The sequence below is a fragment of the Elephas maximus genome, chromosome 22, assembly GCF_024166365.1.
Source record: "Elephas maximus indicus isolate mEleMax1 chromosome 22, mEleMax1 primary haplotype, whole genome shotgun sequence".
NCBI lineage: Eukaryota > Metazoa > Chordata > Mammalia > Proboscidea > Elephantidae > Elephas > Elephas maximus.
The window spans coordinates 35,331,537-35,348,271 of NC_064840.1; the positions used below are offsets into that span (position 1 = coordinate 35,331,537).

Below are 16,735 nucleotides of genomic sequence, written 5' to 3' on the forward strand. Positions count from 1 at the left end.
AGACATTCCAGTGGAGATGAGATTTTAAGTTCAAGTCTGGGGCTCAGATGTGAGACTTGGACTACAGAGTTGTGTTTTATGAATAGGTGATATATTAGGTCAAAGGAATACAAGAATTTGCCTAGATGGTGAGTATTGACAAACCAATTTAATTTCCCTGAAATCCAATTTCTGGCTTTCACAGAAGTTGGGGTAACCCACCAAGGCCATTGCCCTTAAATGTCCTTTTGAAACTTGAGCCTTGAAAAAACTAGTTCCTAAAAGCTACTTTTGAGTCAAAAAATGGTCTAGATAAACTAGTAAGACCAATTTGCCCTGGGCATTGTGCTCTTTTGAAGAATTTGGTTTTGGAAAACAGACTTCAAAGGTCAGACTGGGAATTATGTTTAGGGTAAATTGGTAATTATTTTAACTGTTCTTCAGGTCAATGCTGTATGAAAATCCTTTCTGACCACAATTTGTTCATCAGTTCTGTTCCAGCCCTTTTTCCATGGCAATATCCATAAGACTTGGTGTAAGAGTATTCCAAGGTCCTCTCATCTTCAGAACATTTTTGACTCTAGTTGAAATGTTAGCCTAATTTGTAAATAACATATTAAATAAACTTCAATTTCTATTACTGGCTTAATATGATTTTTGTTTTAACAATATTGAGGGAGAAGAAAAGGAGGAGCTGGGACTGAGTAATGAGGATCTCCTACATTTAATATAGAAGAAAGAACTTGAAAATACCAAGAATAAGGGGCCAGAGAAATCAGAAGAAATTCAGGAAAGTGTTGTAACCTAGGAGACTAGGGAGAGACAGCTTCTAGAAAGAAGGAATCAATTAATTTGTTGAGGACTCGTGTATAAAGAAGAAATCCATAGCTTTAGTGACACTGAGACAGACAGGGTTAATTGCTGGTATAGCAGAAGAGCTGTTAAAAAAGATTACCACCTAGAGGTTGAGCAAACAGGAACCACATCCTGTCAACATGAGATAAGATTAAAACACCCTATGACTTACTTCCCTCTTAGTGTTTTTCTAGTCTCTTCCCCCTTTATAGGCTTGCCTGCACAGGAGAACTGTGACCGCTGTTTGACCTTCTTTGGCCCACCAAAGGGGGCAATATAGTGCAGAAGATCAGTGCGCCTGGCTATATCCCATAATAAGTGATGCCAAGAGCTGCTGAGAAGACTCCATCTTGAATATCAGCAGGTTCCATCTTGGATTCCAGATGCGTGAGCAGGCTAATTAGTATGCACCGCCATTCAGAAAAGAACCTGCCCCTTCAAAGAAACCTGCTGAATATGCATGACCTCCCCTTTAGTTATCTGACTGTAAAAACCCCTAGATAACTCCTCTTAGTGACCCAGTCCTATGGTGAGACTTAGCCCCCACCATCTCCTTTTACTTTCCTAAAGTGAAATAAAATCTGCTTGAGTAAAAACTTTGTGATTGTCTCCTCTCTGCATTCTTGTAAGAGGTGAACAAGGACCCTTTGAGTCTGATGGAGAATTTGGGAGTCCTAACCCCCAATTCCCAGGGCTGGGAATCCTGGCTCCCCAGTAACAATATTTAGAAAATTTGCCTATCAATGGTACCGACAACGTTCAGTGTACAAGGTCTAAATCGTATTGGAGGGTGTAGAGGGGTAGCAGGAAAGGAGGACAGTCACACTAAATACTGCTCTTTGAAGGAAGGTGGTGAATACTCCAGCAATGAAGTAAACGGGGAAATAAGAAATGGACACTAGTAAATTTAAAAATTTTAAGTCATTACTTTGGTAGAAAAAAATGAAAATGGGCAGGACTTAAAAAAGGGAATGGAGTGAGGCTAGCTCATATCTTATTCTTAGGAGAACTCAGCGAGGCTAACAGATTCTGAAGAAGGTTCCTCAGGAAAGCAGCACTTTGATCTTCTCCCAAAGTCCTGCACTGTCCAGCTGCTTCTTCTCTGGAGAAACGAAATCACTTTTTTTTTTTTTTTGCCTTTCTAGAGAGAAAAGCAATTAATAAACCTAATCAGTACTGCATTCCAGAGAATACACTCTGACTACACAGATATTAAACCTAGTCAGGGCTTCTCATTTTTTGGCACAGACCTTGTTCAACTGGATTGGATTTAAAAGACAATTAAAAAGTTAAATCTTCCAACAATGTTGGAAAACAAAGAGATAAATCAATGTCAAAGGGTCCTTTGAAAACAGTTTCATTTCTTTAGTCATTTGATAAATACTTTTGAGTGTATTCTTTGTACCAGGAAATGTTCTAGGTCCTGGAGATACATCAGGGAACCAGACACACTGGGTCTCCATGGACAAAGAAATAGAATTCCCTGGAGGAAATCTGGAATTAAACATAAAAGGGAGATAAACAAATATGGAAAGTTGCCATCAACAAAAATGATTTGTCAAAAATAAGACACATTACTGGGATGGAGGAAGAGAGTGGCAGGGCATAGGCCATATGGTATTCTCTTAAAACATGTGAAGGATACTAACTATCCTAAGGAAAATAGGAAGCCGATTTTATACCTTAGTTTTCTTTTCTGCAGGGGGAAATAAACTAAAGTTTAAGTGCTTATCAAAGTGTGCTACATAATTTTATTGCCTTTTTACTCAGAACTAAAGCTTACATCTGAGTGGGATTCAAGGGTTTTCCTTTTCAAATTCCTTTTTTTTTTTTTTTCCTGAATATTGTTGGAAATGTGATCCTAATATTTCCCAGCATGTTTTTTCCTTTTTCAAAACGGCGACTGAGAGCTTGACATAACTAATGCCACGATGAACCTATTAAGTTTTTCTCCTTCCTCTGCCTTCCTCCTCCTTCACATACCTGTAAATGACTTTGTTTGGACCTAATGCTAATAACTTTGTTCTTTGTTTTAATCTGATGCAAATAAATTTGTTTTGTTTTGTTCTGTCCGACCACCTACAACTTACAACCCCTCACAGGGAAATCAGAGCCCAGGTGTCTGAGACGTTATGTCTTTAGCCTGATAAAGAGATGTTCTGGCATGTATTTTTTAGTCTGATAGATTCTTTTGTCACTATCTTGTAATAAATAACTCCTCTAGCCAGGCAATCTTCGGACTACAAGGACACTTCTAATCCTTGTAAAATTCTACATAGCTCTAATGTAAAGTTGTTCTTTGGGACTCCACAGACACAGCCAGTGTTGCTGCTGGGTCCCCCAGTGATGTATACAACTCCTGAATAAACTTTCTCACTCTTTCTGACTTGGAGTATGTTTCCTTGGCTCGACTGTTCCATGGCATGGACCCTAACTGGGTAACGGAAATATTTAGTAGAAAAAACAACTGTGAGAAACATAAGCCTTTATTAAAATTAATATACAAAAGTTTTTAAAATTAAAATGTTAAGAAATGTGCTTGTGATTATCTGCATTTTTTAAAAGAGTGTCTCATAATGCATTACACAGTCTACGGGCGATTTCAAATGCTTTTGTATGCTACTCTGACACTTGGGTCTCATCACCAGAGATTCTGATTTAATTGTTCTTGAGAGTGGCCTAGACATTCAGTGTTTTAAAAGGTCCCCAGGTGATTCCAAGAGGCCTTAACCTTTGACAACCAGTTATCTAAGGAGTTGAGACCCAAACTAAGGTCTTGCTACAAAAGGCCATCGTATGTGGTAGAGGGTCAGAGAAAATGAGGGAAATCCTTGATGAGATCTACTGACACAATAGTCACAACAATGGACTCAAACTTATCAACAATCATGAAGGTGGCACAGAACCTAACAATATTTCCTTCTGTTATACATAAGGTTCCCATGAGTTGGCATCAACTCGATGGAACTAACAGTTAACACTGAAATTGTATAGTATACATGGACCAGCAGCATCGGCATTTCCTGGGAGCCTGGTAGAAAATTAGAATCAAAGGCCCCACCCCAACCTACTGATTCTGGATCTGCATTTTAACAAGATCTCAAGGAATTCATAGGATATATGAGAAGCACTGGTTCCGAACAGCTTTTTAGATTCTATACCATGGTGCATAAAAAAAGCCTGCACAGAAAGTGAGGATACTGCCACTGCTTCATTCAGCTCTTAAAAAAGAAAGCACAGGCATTGCCAAGAAAGGTTATCCACAGATTGTAATAACTGAGCTATCCTGACCTTGGTACTAAGTCTCCTGGTTTCCCAAAGTCTTTCCCCTGCCTTGGGTATTGATTCAAAATGTTACCGCTGAGGGCACGGTGACACTCCGGCCTCAGTGGGTCCTTGTCTGTCTCTTCTAAGAATACGCAGAGGAGACAATTTTGGATTTAACTCTGACAGGTTTATTTTACTTGTGACAAGTAAAGGGGTCAGGGAGGGCTCATGGGCTGCTCCAAAAGTCTGACACGGGATAGGGGGGCAAGGTTAGGGTTTATATGGGTTCGGTGGAGACAACAGAGTAATGAATATTTAGTGGGTTTCTTTCAAGGGGCCGAGTACATCTCAGAATGGCGGTGCACACTAATTAGGTTGCCCAGGCATCTGGAACGCTGCTGACATTCAAGTGGGGGTCTTGTTGCACCACTACAACGTCCTCTTCTGCGGGCTAAGGAAGGTCAAAACAGCGGTCACACTTTGTTCCTCTGCGCATGTGGAGCCTGTGAAAAGGGGGAAAGGACTAGAAAAGCACAAAGGAGGGGGTAGTAATTCACTGGTTGTTTTAACCTTGTTTCATTTTGGCAGAGTGTGGCTCTTGTTTATTCAACTTTTGGATGGTAATCTTTTAACAGCTCTTTTGTTCTGCCAGCACAATTAACCCTATCTGTCTCAAAAATACAGGTATGTGTCACTTAATGTCCACGATACGTTCTGTGAAATAGGACATTATGTGATTTGGACAAACAGCTTATTATATATAGTACATACGCTTGTACATATTCGATACACATCTATCAATCTAACCCCCACACAAGTTGCTCTAGCTCTCCCGTTAGTGCCTGGAGCCTTGGGGTTTGCACACTTAAACCTGTAACCGGCTGCCTCTGGCAGAGCGGCTATCCGAGGAGCCCCAGGGAACCTGGTCAGAATTGGAAGCCTCAAGGGATGGATCGATGACGCCATAGCCCAGCATCTCTTCACAGGCACTGACCCACAGGGTGGCTGGTCAGGGCACGTGCCAGTGGCAACCTCGTGAGTCCAGCCATGGCAGTCTAGGGAGCAGAGCCACATACTTGATGCCTAACCACCTCCTGGTGTCCTTCCAAGAAAGTCTCTCCTTCATGCCTCACAGACATAAATGCAGTTGGATGTTGCAGAGCATGACTGTAAAATACTCTTAGTTTGAAGTGCTGAATAATACAGCCAGGATTTGAATGGCTAAGAGGAGTGTTATGCCTGTTCCTTTTCTCTACATGTTCAGGCCCACTTCCTAGAGGAACTGTTTGTGCATATAAAAGGACCACACAGTCGTTAAAGCGATGGACTGCTAAACCAAAAGGTCAGCAGTTTGAAACCACTAGCGGCCCTTCGGGAGAAAGATGTGGCAGTCTGGGTCTGTAGAGGTTTACAGCCTCAGAAACCCTATGGAGTTGCTATGAGTTGAAATCAACTCAATGGCAGTGGGTTTGGTTTGGTTTTTCTGCCTATCTCCTAGTTTTGGTTACACATGTTCACTTTTGAATTTTGCCTTTCCTAATTTATACTCAGCATATTGACTTCTTTATGGCATTCGCATAGCACACACCCGCTTCCCAACCCCAATCATTTTAAACTGATCATATAAAAATTTTAGTTAAAATAATGCACCGTTCACATTATGTAAGCACCCAAAATATGTAGGTATTATGCAAATATTAAATATTACTTATTAATAAGTTTGCTTGTACTTATACAATTATTTTCTGGAATTAATAATTGCATTATTTTGTTATTTGCTTCATTTTTTGAGTCTATTATTTATGATCGCAATTTTCCAAGAGAATCTTAAAACTATTCTCATTATTCTAGCTTACCTAGTCAAACTTATTCCATAATTTATCATGCCCAAATTTTGCTCCACCCTAAATTTGCTATGACTTGAGGCCCACCCATGCCTTGTCCTCCACATGCCCTAAATCAGTAAGAACCAGGGGCTTTGATCATCATCTGCTTTTCTCTCTTTACCTTTCTCAGTTTTCACCACACTCCAGCATGGGGCAGAGTCACCTCATTTTCTATTCCCTTCAAATCCTAGCAATAAGCAAAATTTAGCAATGCAGTTCCACTGACTAAGATGAACTAGGAAGAAAAGCCTGGTGATATACTTCCAAAAATCAGCCAATGAAAAACCCTATGTATTACAACCAAAAAAACCATTACCGTCAAGCTGATTCCAACGCATAGCGATCCTATAGGACACAGTAGAAGTGCCTCATACTGTTTCCAAAGAGCAGCTGATGGATTTGAACTGCCATCCCTTTGGTTAGCAGCCATAGCTCTTAACCACTATGCCATGTATCACAACAGTGCAATCTAAAACCAATCATGGAGATGGCACAGGGCTAGACAGCATTTTGTTTCACTGTGCATGGGGTTGCCATGACTTGGGGGCTGACTTGACAGAATTAACAATAAAAACAAGACCTATCTTACAAGAAATATAAAAGAAGTTCTCAAGAGAGAAAGGCAGTGATACAGAACAGAGAACTGGATCTACATGAAGAAAGGAGGAATACTAGAGAAGGAACAAATGAACCTGAAATCTTTTCCTTTTCTGAGTAGGAGTGGTACAGCAGTGGTGGTGAGGGTGAAGGTTGGCTGAGTGCTGGCACTCCTGGGAGGATGCAGGAGGGGCGCAGGGGTCTCAGCCTAGTCAGGCAGCTGAGGACTCCAGGGGTGGGCCACAGGCACCTCACTTCTGGAGGTGGAGGCTATAAAAGTGCTTTGGTTATTGCAGTGCTACATTTATGTGAGGAATTTTCATCATTGTCAGGGTAAGAGAACTTACGTTATGAGCACATGTTTACATCCGATCTTCCTTTTGAGGCTTATTCTTGCGATGTTCTAATCTTTGTCAGATAAAAATGATATTGAGATTCCAGTGATAACTGAAACAACCCCCATTCTCAATGGGAACTGTGAGTCAGTAAAGAATTCTGAGTCTGTTAACCAAAGCACCAAGCCAGAGAATAAATTAGAATCTGTAGCTTCCACTCGGAAAACACCAAGGTCAAATCTTCCAATGATCCAATGACCCTGAGACTTCAGAATTCCTCCCTTTCAGGCATCACAGACTGCAGGCAGAGAGCCTGTTTCCAAAGATGTACCCCAGAGTAGATGAGGCCTAATGGGCAGCTGGGGCAAGTCATTACTCTCCTCAGCCTCAGCTAAAGTTGCCATAGTAGGACAAGGTATTCCACATGTCACTGAGAAGGCAGAGACTTTTCTTGGAATCCCCAGTCCCAGGGAAATTTTAACTCAAGTCCAATATGTATGAGGAGAGACAAATGCCAAAGAGAATGAAAATGCCTCCCCAATAGCTGGGTTGCTTGGTGTATTCTTGATGTATCTACTGATGTTTAGAACACAGGAAGGAGTGTTATCAGTGGAGGTTTGGATGCCCTAGAATTCACTGGGAAAAAGACAATGGATGTAACAGCTGAAGGTGATCCTGGATTTAAAAAAATCAAGGTTGTGATGAACCAGAATCCTACACTGTCTCAGGTTTTACGAGAGGCAAAGGAGAGAAGAACTATGGACCTCCGATGAAGTTACCATTGAAACTGACAAGAAAACTCATTATGGGCTACTCTCTGATGAATTTCAAGGCCTTTCTCATTTAGAAGCTCTGGCTATGCTTTCCTGAGAAAGTGAAATAAAGGTAAAATCTATCCCTAGTTCCTTGAGTAAAGAATTAGATACTCTAAAACATGAATTAGAGCATATCAAAGAGGCATTTTCCCTAACTGAGTTTTGTGAGGAAGAAAAAGAAAAGAAAAAAGGAGATGAATACTTTACCAAAGAGGTAACAGGTAACAAAACTGTTATCCTAGCCGCACACCTCCTCCAAACCAGAAACACTGGCCAGAGCAAGAAATACTGCCTCCAAAAGGATCCAGACATCTCTTACCAAGCCTTTAGCACAGAAAGTAGGAGGGGAAAAAAAGTTGGAAGCGGAAAGTACTGAGCAAGTCAATAACAATGCAACAGAGGATATCCATACATTTGCATTCTGGAGCCTAGCAAAACTGACTGCCTGCTCAATTTAACTGTTCCACAAAACAGCAATGCTGGTTCTGCGTGGCCAGAAGCAGGAAGTGACAGCCATAGAATGGAGCAGAAAACCCTTTCCCAGGTGACACTTGTGCTGTGTAAAGAGTTGTCCACTGTCTACACAGTTCACCACCAAACGACTACTAAGGTGGTGATCAAACAAAAGGCAGATTAGCCCGTTAATCACTGAGGTATTTCTTGAGACATTGGACAGCGCTTAATACATACAGGATGACTTTCAGCTACTCCTACCTGTACTGGAGATCTCTCTCCTTGAGATCAAGACTGAATCACCGAAGGCATGAGTTGCAGGTTCTGTGGTGTTTGTGAGAGTGACGAAGAAGAGATTTGACTTGATGTCACTTTCTTCTGGGTATGCTCCAGAGTTGAGGAAAAAGGGTTATTTTAAAACTGAAAAATCCTGGCAGGAGAGCAAGCTTAAAGAGAAAGTTTGTTGCCTTTACTGCTTGGCTGAAGTAGTCAGGCCCTTACTCTACTATTACTCATTGTTATAATTAAATTTGAAAACACCCTTTTATACAAAGTCTAAGGATAATGGCTCTAGATAAAGGTTAGTGGGGCACCCAGGCAAAAATGCTATTCTTTCTTTGACATGATACAAAACACTAACGATTTTGCCATGCATGTAACTAGTCTTTACCCAAGAGAGTAAGAATTTTGTATTCTAGAATTCACATGCTCGGCTTATTAATACCACCTACTTTTTCCTTTCTAGAATAATATCCCACCATTTGTCTGTCAGTTTGTTGTACTGTTGTGGCTTGCATGTTGTTGCGATGCTGGAAGCTATGCCATCAGAATTTCAAATACCAGTGGGGTCACTCTTGGTGGACAAGTTTCACCAGAGCTTCCAGACTAAGGCTAGGAAGGAGGACCTAGCAATCTACTTCCAAAAAAAAAAAAAAATGTATGTGTGTGTGTGTGTATGTATGTGTGTATGTATGTATATTTTAGCCAGTGGAAACACTGGTGGAACACTGTCTGATACAGTGCTGGAAGATGAGCCCCTCAGGTTGGAAGACAACTCGAAATCAGACCAGGGGAAGATCTGCCTCCTCAAAGTAGAGTTGACCTTAATGACGTGGATGGAGTCAAGCTTTTGGCACCTTCATTTGCTGATGTGGCACAACTCAAAATGAGAGGGGACAGATGCAAACATAGCAGCAGTCAAGAAATCTGACTTCGAGTAACGATCTGTACTCTGATTAATGTAAAACTGAAAGATTTATTGAAAGAAGAGACAGCTCCAGCTGGGAATAGACTGACCTCCATGTGGTGGAATTTAGTAATTCAAAAACGGCAGAGGGGGAAACAATTTTATAGGAGGCAAAAAAATGAATATGAAACACGTTACTTGACTGGTATTTACAAGCTTAGATCACCAAAATATATTACTCGATTGGTAGTTCCTTTTAAGGCAGGGCTTCCAGTGGCAGGATTCGTAAAGGATGGATTCCTGTAGCAGAACTTGTTAGGACTTCCTGCGCCAAACCCTGTAAGGTGACTGGCTTAAAGAGATATACACCTATTTCTTTGGTTACAGTGTGGCATTTACACGGGTACGTGACAGGGAGGGGTTGCAGTGTAGTTACTTCACCATTTCCGGACATTCCTCTCTTAGAAACAGTACGGAAAGATGGCTGCCACTAGGGTGAAAACAGAACCAGCAAACAAGGAATCATACCCTATCCTCAAACTGGCCATTTTGGATCTCATTAGTCACCTCAATTTTTTTTTAAATTCCCTTACACAAATCACATGACATATTGTATTGGGCAGCTCTGCTGCAAAAGACCTCTTTAAAGTGTTAAATAGAGAAGATTTCACTTTGAAAACTAAGGTGCACCTAACTCAAGCCCTGATATTTTCAATTGCCTTAGGCATGCAAAAGCTGGACAGTGAATAAGGAATACCACAGAAGAATTGACGCATTTGAATTACGGTGTTGCCAAAGAATATTTAGTATACCCTGTACTGCCAGAAGAATGAACTCTGTCTTGGAAGACAGCCAAAATGCTCCTTGGAAGCGAGGATAGCGAGACTTCATCTCGCATACTTTGGACACATTATCAGGAAGGACATCATGCTTAGCAAAACAGAGGTTCAGTGAAAAAAGACGACCTTCAACAAGATGGACTGACACAGTGGCTGCAACAATGAACTGAAACAGTGACAATTATGAAGATGGCGCAGAATCGAGCGGTGTTTGTTCTGTTGTACATTGGGTCACTATGAGTCAGAACTGATTCGGCAGCACCTGAAAACAACAACAAAGAATAAGAAAACTGAGTATGTATAAACTCTGTAATGATTACCCTTTATCACATGAATTTTTGGAAATGATTAGGAAGTTGCATCTGCTCCTTTGTTCTTAGCAGATAATTGGCATTAAGGAGAAAGTTGTAGAATATTATATTTGTAGACACATAAAATTAACTATTACAAAGTGTCCCTGGCTTCAAATAGCTTCCCGGCCCTCACCCTAGTAAGCTTCAAGTTATAGCTAACCCCACTTAACTGGATTCAAGACCAGTAAGTGCAACTTTAAGAAATGGTTTCGTGTTTGCAGATATTCTGTCTCTCCAGGATATTTTTCATGTATACCCTACACGCAGGATAAATATTATAACAGCCAACTCCAAAGGAACTGAAGTTCTTTTAGTAATGGGTTTGTTATTGTCTGAATGTTTTTGAAGCTGACTTTATAGTCCCATAGAAATGATGTTCATTTATAAGAGGATTTAACCTATAAGACCCAATTTTTTTTCCTCATTCTTTAATGTATTCTTTAGCATGTTTTTAGATGTAACTTTTATCCTGAAGGTCTTAAGCTTCTTTTGCTCCATTCAACAACTTTAACTTAAGAGACTATTAAGGTGTCATCTTCCTAAAGGCTATTTTGGTACCCAATCTTTGTAAAAAGTTCTCCGACATTTTGTTTTTAATGACTCATTCACTTTGGAAAGCTCTTCAACTCATTTTCCAAAACCTTTGAAATTAAACTCAATAATTGTATCAAAAGTTTTTCTTATTCTTGAAATGATATTAAAAATAATTGCATGTTCAAAATAAGAGCAACAAACTACTCAGTGATTATAGCTTATGGATAAATAAAATGAATGACAAATATAGGATATATAAGGGGTGGCATAGAGGAATTGAGAGTACAATGTTATAAGCTAACTACACTACCTGTGAAGTGGTATAGTAGTAAATGAAAATGGATTTAGATTAGCTGTAGAAGTATACTGTAAGCCCTAGGGGAGCCGCTACAAAATAAGATAAAAAGACCAAAACCCAAACCAAACCCAGTGCCATGGAGTCAATTCCGACTCATAGCGACCCTATAGGACAGAGTAGAACTGCCCCATAGAGTTTCCAAGGAACGCCTGGCGGATTCAAACTGCCAACCCTTTGGTTAGCAGCCATAGCACTTAACCACTATGCCACCAGGGTTTCCAAAATAAAAAGAATTATGATTAATAGGCTAAAAGAGGAAAGAAAATGGAATCATATAAAATGCTCGATTAAAATCAGAGAAGGCAGATGAGGAGGGTGTCATGGATTGAATTGTGTCCCCCCAAAATATCTGTCAAATTGGCTAGGTCATGATGCCCTTGTATGATGGTATGATTGTTTACCATTTTATCATCTAATGTGATTTTCCTATGTACTGTAAATCTTACCACTATGATGTAATAAGATGGATTAGCAGCAGTTATACTGATGAGGCCTGCAAGACTGGATAGTGTCTTAAGCCAATCTCTTTTGAGATATAAATGAAAGCAGTGAGCAGAGAGATATGGGAACCTCATACCACCAAGAAAGCAGCACTAGGAGCAGAGTGTGTTCCTTTGGACCTGAGGTTCCTGCGTTGAGATGCTCCCAGACCAAGGGAAGACTGATGACAAGGATCTTCCTCCAAAGTCGATGGAGAGAAAAAGCCTTCCCCTGGAGCTGGTGCCCTGAATTTGGACTTCTAAGCCTACTAAACTGTGAGAGAATGAACTTCTCTTTGTTAAAGCCGTCTACTTGCGGTATTTCTGTTATAGCAGCACTAGATGACTAAGACAGAGGGGAAAACAAGAAAACAAACACAGAACAAGGGCAAAGAATACAAAACAGTTACAAATATGGTAGATACTCATCCAGCTACATCAAAGATCAATTTAAATATGAATGATCTAAATGCACCAATTAAAGCACAATGACAGTGGATCAAAAAAGAAACACAAAACAGAAAATCACGTTCTACAAGAAATTTACTTTAAATGTAAAGACACAGATTAAAACAACGGAGAAAGATATACCATGCTAACACAGATGTTTTCTCCAGAAAAGATGAAGAACTTACATTAATTTCAGATAAAATCAACTTCAGAACAAGGGAACTGATCAGAAAAGCATTACATAACAATAAGGGGGTCAGTTCTCCAAGAAGCCATAACAATCTTTAATGTGTATGCAGCTAACAACAGACCATCAAAACAAGGAAAGCAAAAACAAAAGGAAAGAAAAACAGACAAATCTACTATTACACATGGAAACTTCAACATCCCTTTTATCAAAAATTAACAAATCAATCAGGCAGAAATTCAGTATACAGTTGAAATGAATAGCACTATCAGTCAACTAGAGCTAATCGACATTTATAGACTACTTCACCCAACAACACAGAATACATATTCTGCTCAAGTGCACATGGAAACATTCACCAAGGCAGACCATAATCTGGGCCACAAAATATACCTCAACAGATTTTTTAAGAACAGAAATCATACAAAGTCTGCTCTGAAACCACAATGGAATTAAACTAGAAATCAGTAACAGAAAGATGGAAAAATCCCCAAATATCTGTAGATTAAACAACACATTACTAAATAAAACATGGGTCAAATAAGAAGTCTAAAAAAAAAAACCTGAATGAGAATGAAAATACTTAGATTTGTGGAATTCATGAAAGCTGTGCTTAAAGCAAAATTTATAGCACTTAATGCATTATTAGAAAAAAGGGAGATCTAGGAGGCGGGGCCAAGATGGTGGAGTAGTTAGACACTTCCTGTGTTCCCTCTTACAGAAAAGACCCCAAAAAGCAAGTGAACCGATTATATGTGACAATCTAGGAGGCCTGAACATCAAAGGCAAAGTTGAGGAATCAGACTGAGGGGCAAGAGGAGGGACAGACGGTTCAGAGGCAGCATCGAGTTGCCAGACCTGGCCCAGCAGGAACCCTGAAGGCTCGATCGACTGACCTGTGTAATGAGGCAAGCAGTGGCTCTCAGAACGCGTATCCCATATCAGGAGAGGCCAAGTGGTGGAGTCTGCTCAACCCTCCAGAACCAGCGAGAAGAGGTAATCGGTAAAAGATAAGTACATGCGTCTAACCTTCCACAAGGAGCAAAAAATATCCCCTTTGGGAAGAACCTCTCTCCTATTTACCTGCACCTTCCCTGCTCTACACTGGGTCTGAGGCAGCTTCAGAGACTGCCTCATCCCCTGGGCTGGAAGTAGGACCTATGACGCACCCTTAGAAATTTTTCCAGCTTTGGACAGGGAACAAATTAACAGGAAAAAATAATCTGCTCGCTCTCCTAAGCCGGGAACACACGGAAGGCAAAGCCCCTTTGCCTAGGCACAAGCATAAGTGCTCCATGGACTCTAAATACCTTTCACCCCTGCACAGACCTGGGTGGGCCCATTTCGACAGCATAGGCCCTTATTGGCACAGTACCACAGGGAATGCACCTGAAGCCTACTTTCAACTGTATCAACAGGAAGGAGGAGTGGCAGATTTGTGGCATCTGACAGCGCCCTGCCTATTAAGCAGGGTCCTCACCTACCCACATCAGGGACCGGAGGACTGGTGGCTCCACCAAGACCACCTAGCCACCCATGACAGTGGTCAAGAATAAGTGATGCTACCCAAACCTTACAGTAACAAAATTAGTTGCCCACAGTTCAGATGCAAAACCCACCTACTTACGCGCTCTACGGAACAAGAACACGCTTCCCTCCCACTCAGGGGCAGCTGTCAGCCCCCTAAATTGTGCAGCACATGGCCCCCTACAGCAGCCACATGCCTGTGTCTACAACAATCACCCTAGCGCATCTAGGATTGTAGCTGAAAGCCTGTACCACACACTTGGTTACTTAACATCTGGACACTTGAACTGAATCCACACAAGAAAAGTAAAAGGACTTGTGGGCTCACATACCTAGTAACAGCTCTAACCACCTGGTGACAGGATGTGAGAGATTCAAAGACACGAATAATCAAACTAGCTCACACAACCAGGCTATTAGTGCATATCAAAACAAAACAAAAAGCTAGGACACAGTAAGCAAACACAAAATAAATAACTTATTGATGGCTTGGAAACAACAGTCAATACCAAATCACAAAGAAGAGGGAGACCATGATGGCTTCGGCAAGTCACCAAAACAAAGAAACAAAAACCTTCCAGAGGAAGATAACTTTTTAGAAATACTGGAGGTAGAATTCAAAAGATCAATATACAGAGATCTTCAGATCAGGCGAAATGCAGAACAAGCCAAGGAATATACAGATAAAGCAACAGGGAAGCAAGAATCCAGAGGGACAGCAAGCAGAAATCCAAAAGATCAACAATAAAATTTCAGAGTCAGACAACTCAATAGAAAGTCGTAGGAGCAGAACTGAGGCAATGGAAGTCAGAATAAGTGAGAATGAAGATAAAGCAAGTGACACCAACTTATTTGAGGAAAAATCAGATAAAGGAATTAAAAAAAAAACGAAAAAGTCCTAAGAATTATGTGGGACTCTGTCAAGAGGAATAATCTATGAGTGACTGGAGTACCACGACACGGTGTGTGTGTGGGGGGGGTTGTGACAGAAAATACAGAGAGAATTGTTGGCAGAAAACTTCCCTGATATTGTGCAACATGAGAAGATACCTATCCAAGAAGCTCACTGAATCCCACACAGGGTAGATTCCAAAAGAAAGTCACCAACATATATCACAAGCAAACTTGCCAAAACCGAAGATAAAAGAATTTTAAGAGCAGATAGGGATAAACAAAAAATCATCTACAAAGCAGTCAATAAGACTAAGTACTGACTACTCAGCAGAAACCATGCAGGCAAGAAGGCACTGGGATGACATATATAAAGTCTTGAAGAAAAAAAATGCCAGCCAAGAATTACATACCCAGCAAAACTGTCTTTCATATATGATGGTGAAACAAGGGCATTTCCAGATAAACAGAAGTTAAGGGAATTTGTAAAAACCAAACCAAAATTAAAAGAAATACTAAAGGGAGTCCTCAAGTTAAAGTATCAATAACATCAGGTAACAATCCAAGACTAGAACACAGGACTGAACAACCAGACATCAACCAAGATGAGGAAGCCACAAAAATAAAGCTAAACACTGGAAGTACAGCAACAGAGATCAATATGTAAAAACTGACGCACTAAAAAAGAGGGACTAAATAATGTAGTCATAGGTCTTTCACATGGAGAGGAAGTCAATGCATTATAGGAAATAAAACATTGGTTTAAACTTAGAAAAATAAGGGGAATTATTAAGGTAACCACAAAGGAAACTAACAATCCTACACATCAAAATGAAAATCAAGAAAAACAAAGATTCAGCAAATACGAAATCAAAAACAATGAAAAGAAAATACAAAAAGAAAATCAACTCAGCACAAAAAATTAAGTGGAATAAAGAAACTGTCAACAATACACACACACACACACAAATACATCAAAATGACAGCACTAAATTCATACCTATAATAATTATGCTGAATGTACACAGACTAAATGCACCAATAAAGAAACAGAGAGCAGCAGAACAGATTAAAAAACACAATTGGTCTACACGGTGCCTACAAAAGACACACCTTAGACTCAAAGACACAAACACTAAAACTCAAAGAATAAATATATATGTGAAGCAAACAACAATCAAAGAACAAAAGGAGTAGTAATATTAATCTCTGACAAAATAGACTTCAAAGGAAAATCCATCAAAAAGGATAAGAAAGGATACTATGTAATCATTAAAGGAACAATAGAAAAGGAGGGCATAACCGTAATAAACAGTTACACACCCAACAACAGGACTGCAAAATACATAAAACAAACATTGAAAACAGAAACGGACAGCTCCACAATAACAGTACAAGAATTCATACCACTTTCAGTGAAGGACAGAACATCCAGAAAGAAGCTCAATAAACACACAGAAGAGCTAAACACCATGACCAATCAACTTGATCTCATAGACATATACAGAACACTCCACCCAAGACAGCCAAATATACTTTCTTCTCCAATGCACATGGACCATTTTCCAGAACAGACCATATATTAGGCCATGAAGTAAGCCTTGACAGAATCCAAAGCATCTTTTCTGATCATAAAGTCATAAAAGTAGAAATCAGTAACAGAAAAAGCAAAAAAAAAAAAAAAAAAAAAATCAAATACTTGGAAAATGAATAACTCCTCCCTCAAAAACTACTGGGTTATAGA

At 40.0% G+C, this 16,735-nt stretch overlaps 1 protein-coding gene and 1 pseudogene across 14 annotated transcripts in view; one reads left to right on the plus strand and one right to left on the minus strand.

Moving 5' to 3' along the window:
- LOC126065978 (zinc finger protein 596-like) overlaps positions 1–16,735 on the minus strand; it is a 117,261-nt gene that overhangs the window by 31,905 nt on the left and 68,621 nt on the right. For 8 of the 14 annotated variants that reach the window (XM_049866700.1, XM_049866684.1, XM_049866685.1 and 5 more), the window contains one exon: positions 8,449–10,474. The exons of 4 other annotated variants lie outside the window; for them this stretch is intronic. The gene's annotated coding sequence lies outside the window, so the exon portion shown is untranslated. The remainder of the gene's footprint in view (positions 1–8,448; positions 10,475–16,735) is intronic. 2 more of the 14 variants (XM_049866688.1, XM_049866689.1) reach the window with 2 other exon arrangements.
- LOC126065457 (protein FAM114A2-like) lies at positions 7,258–8,501 on the plus strand (annotated as a pseudogene).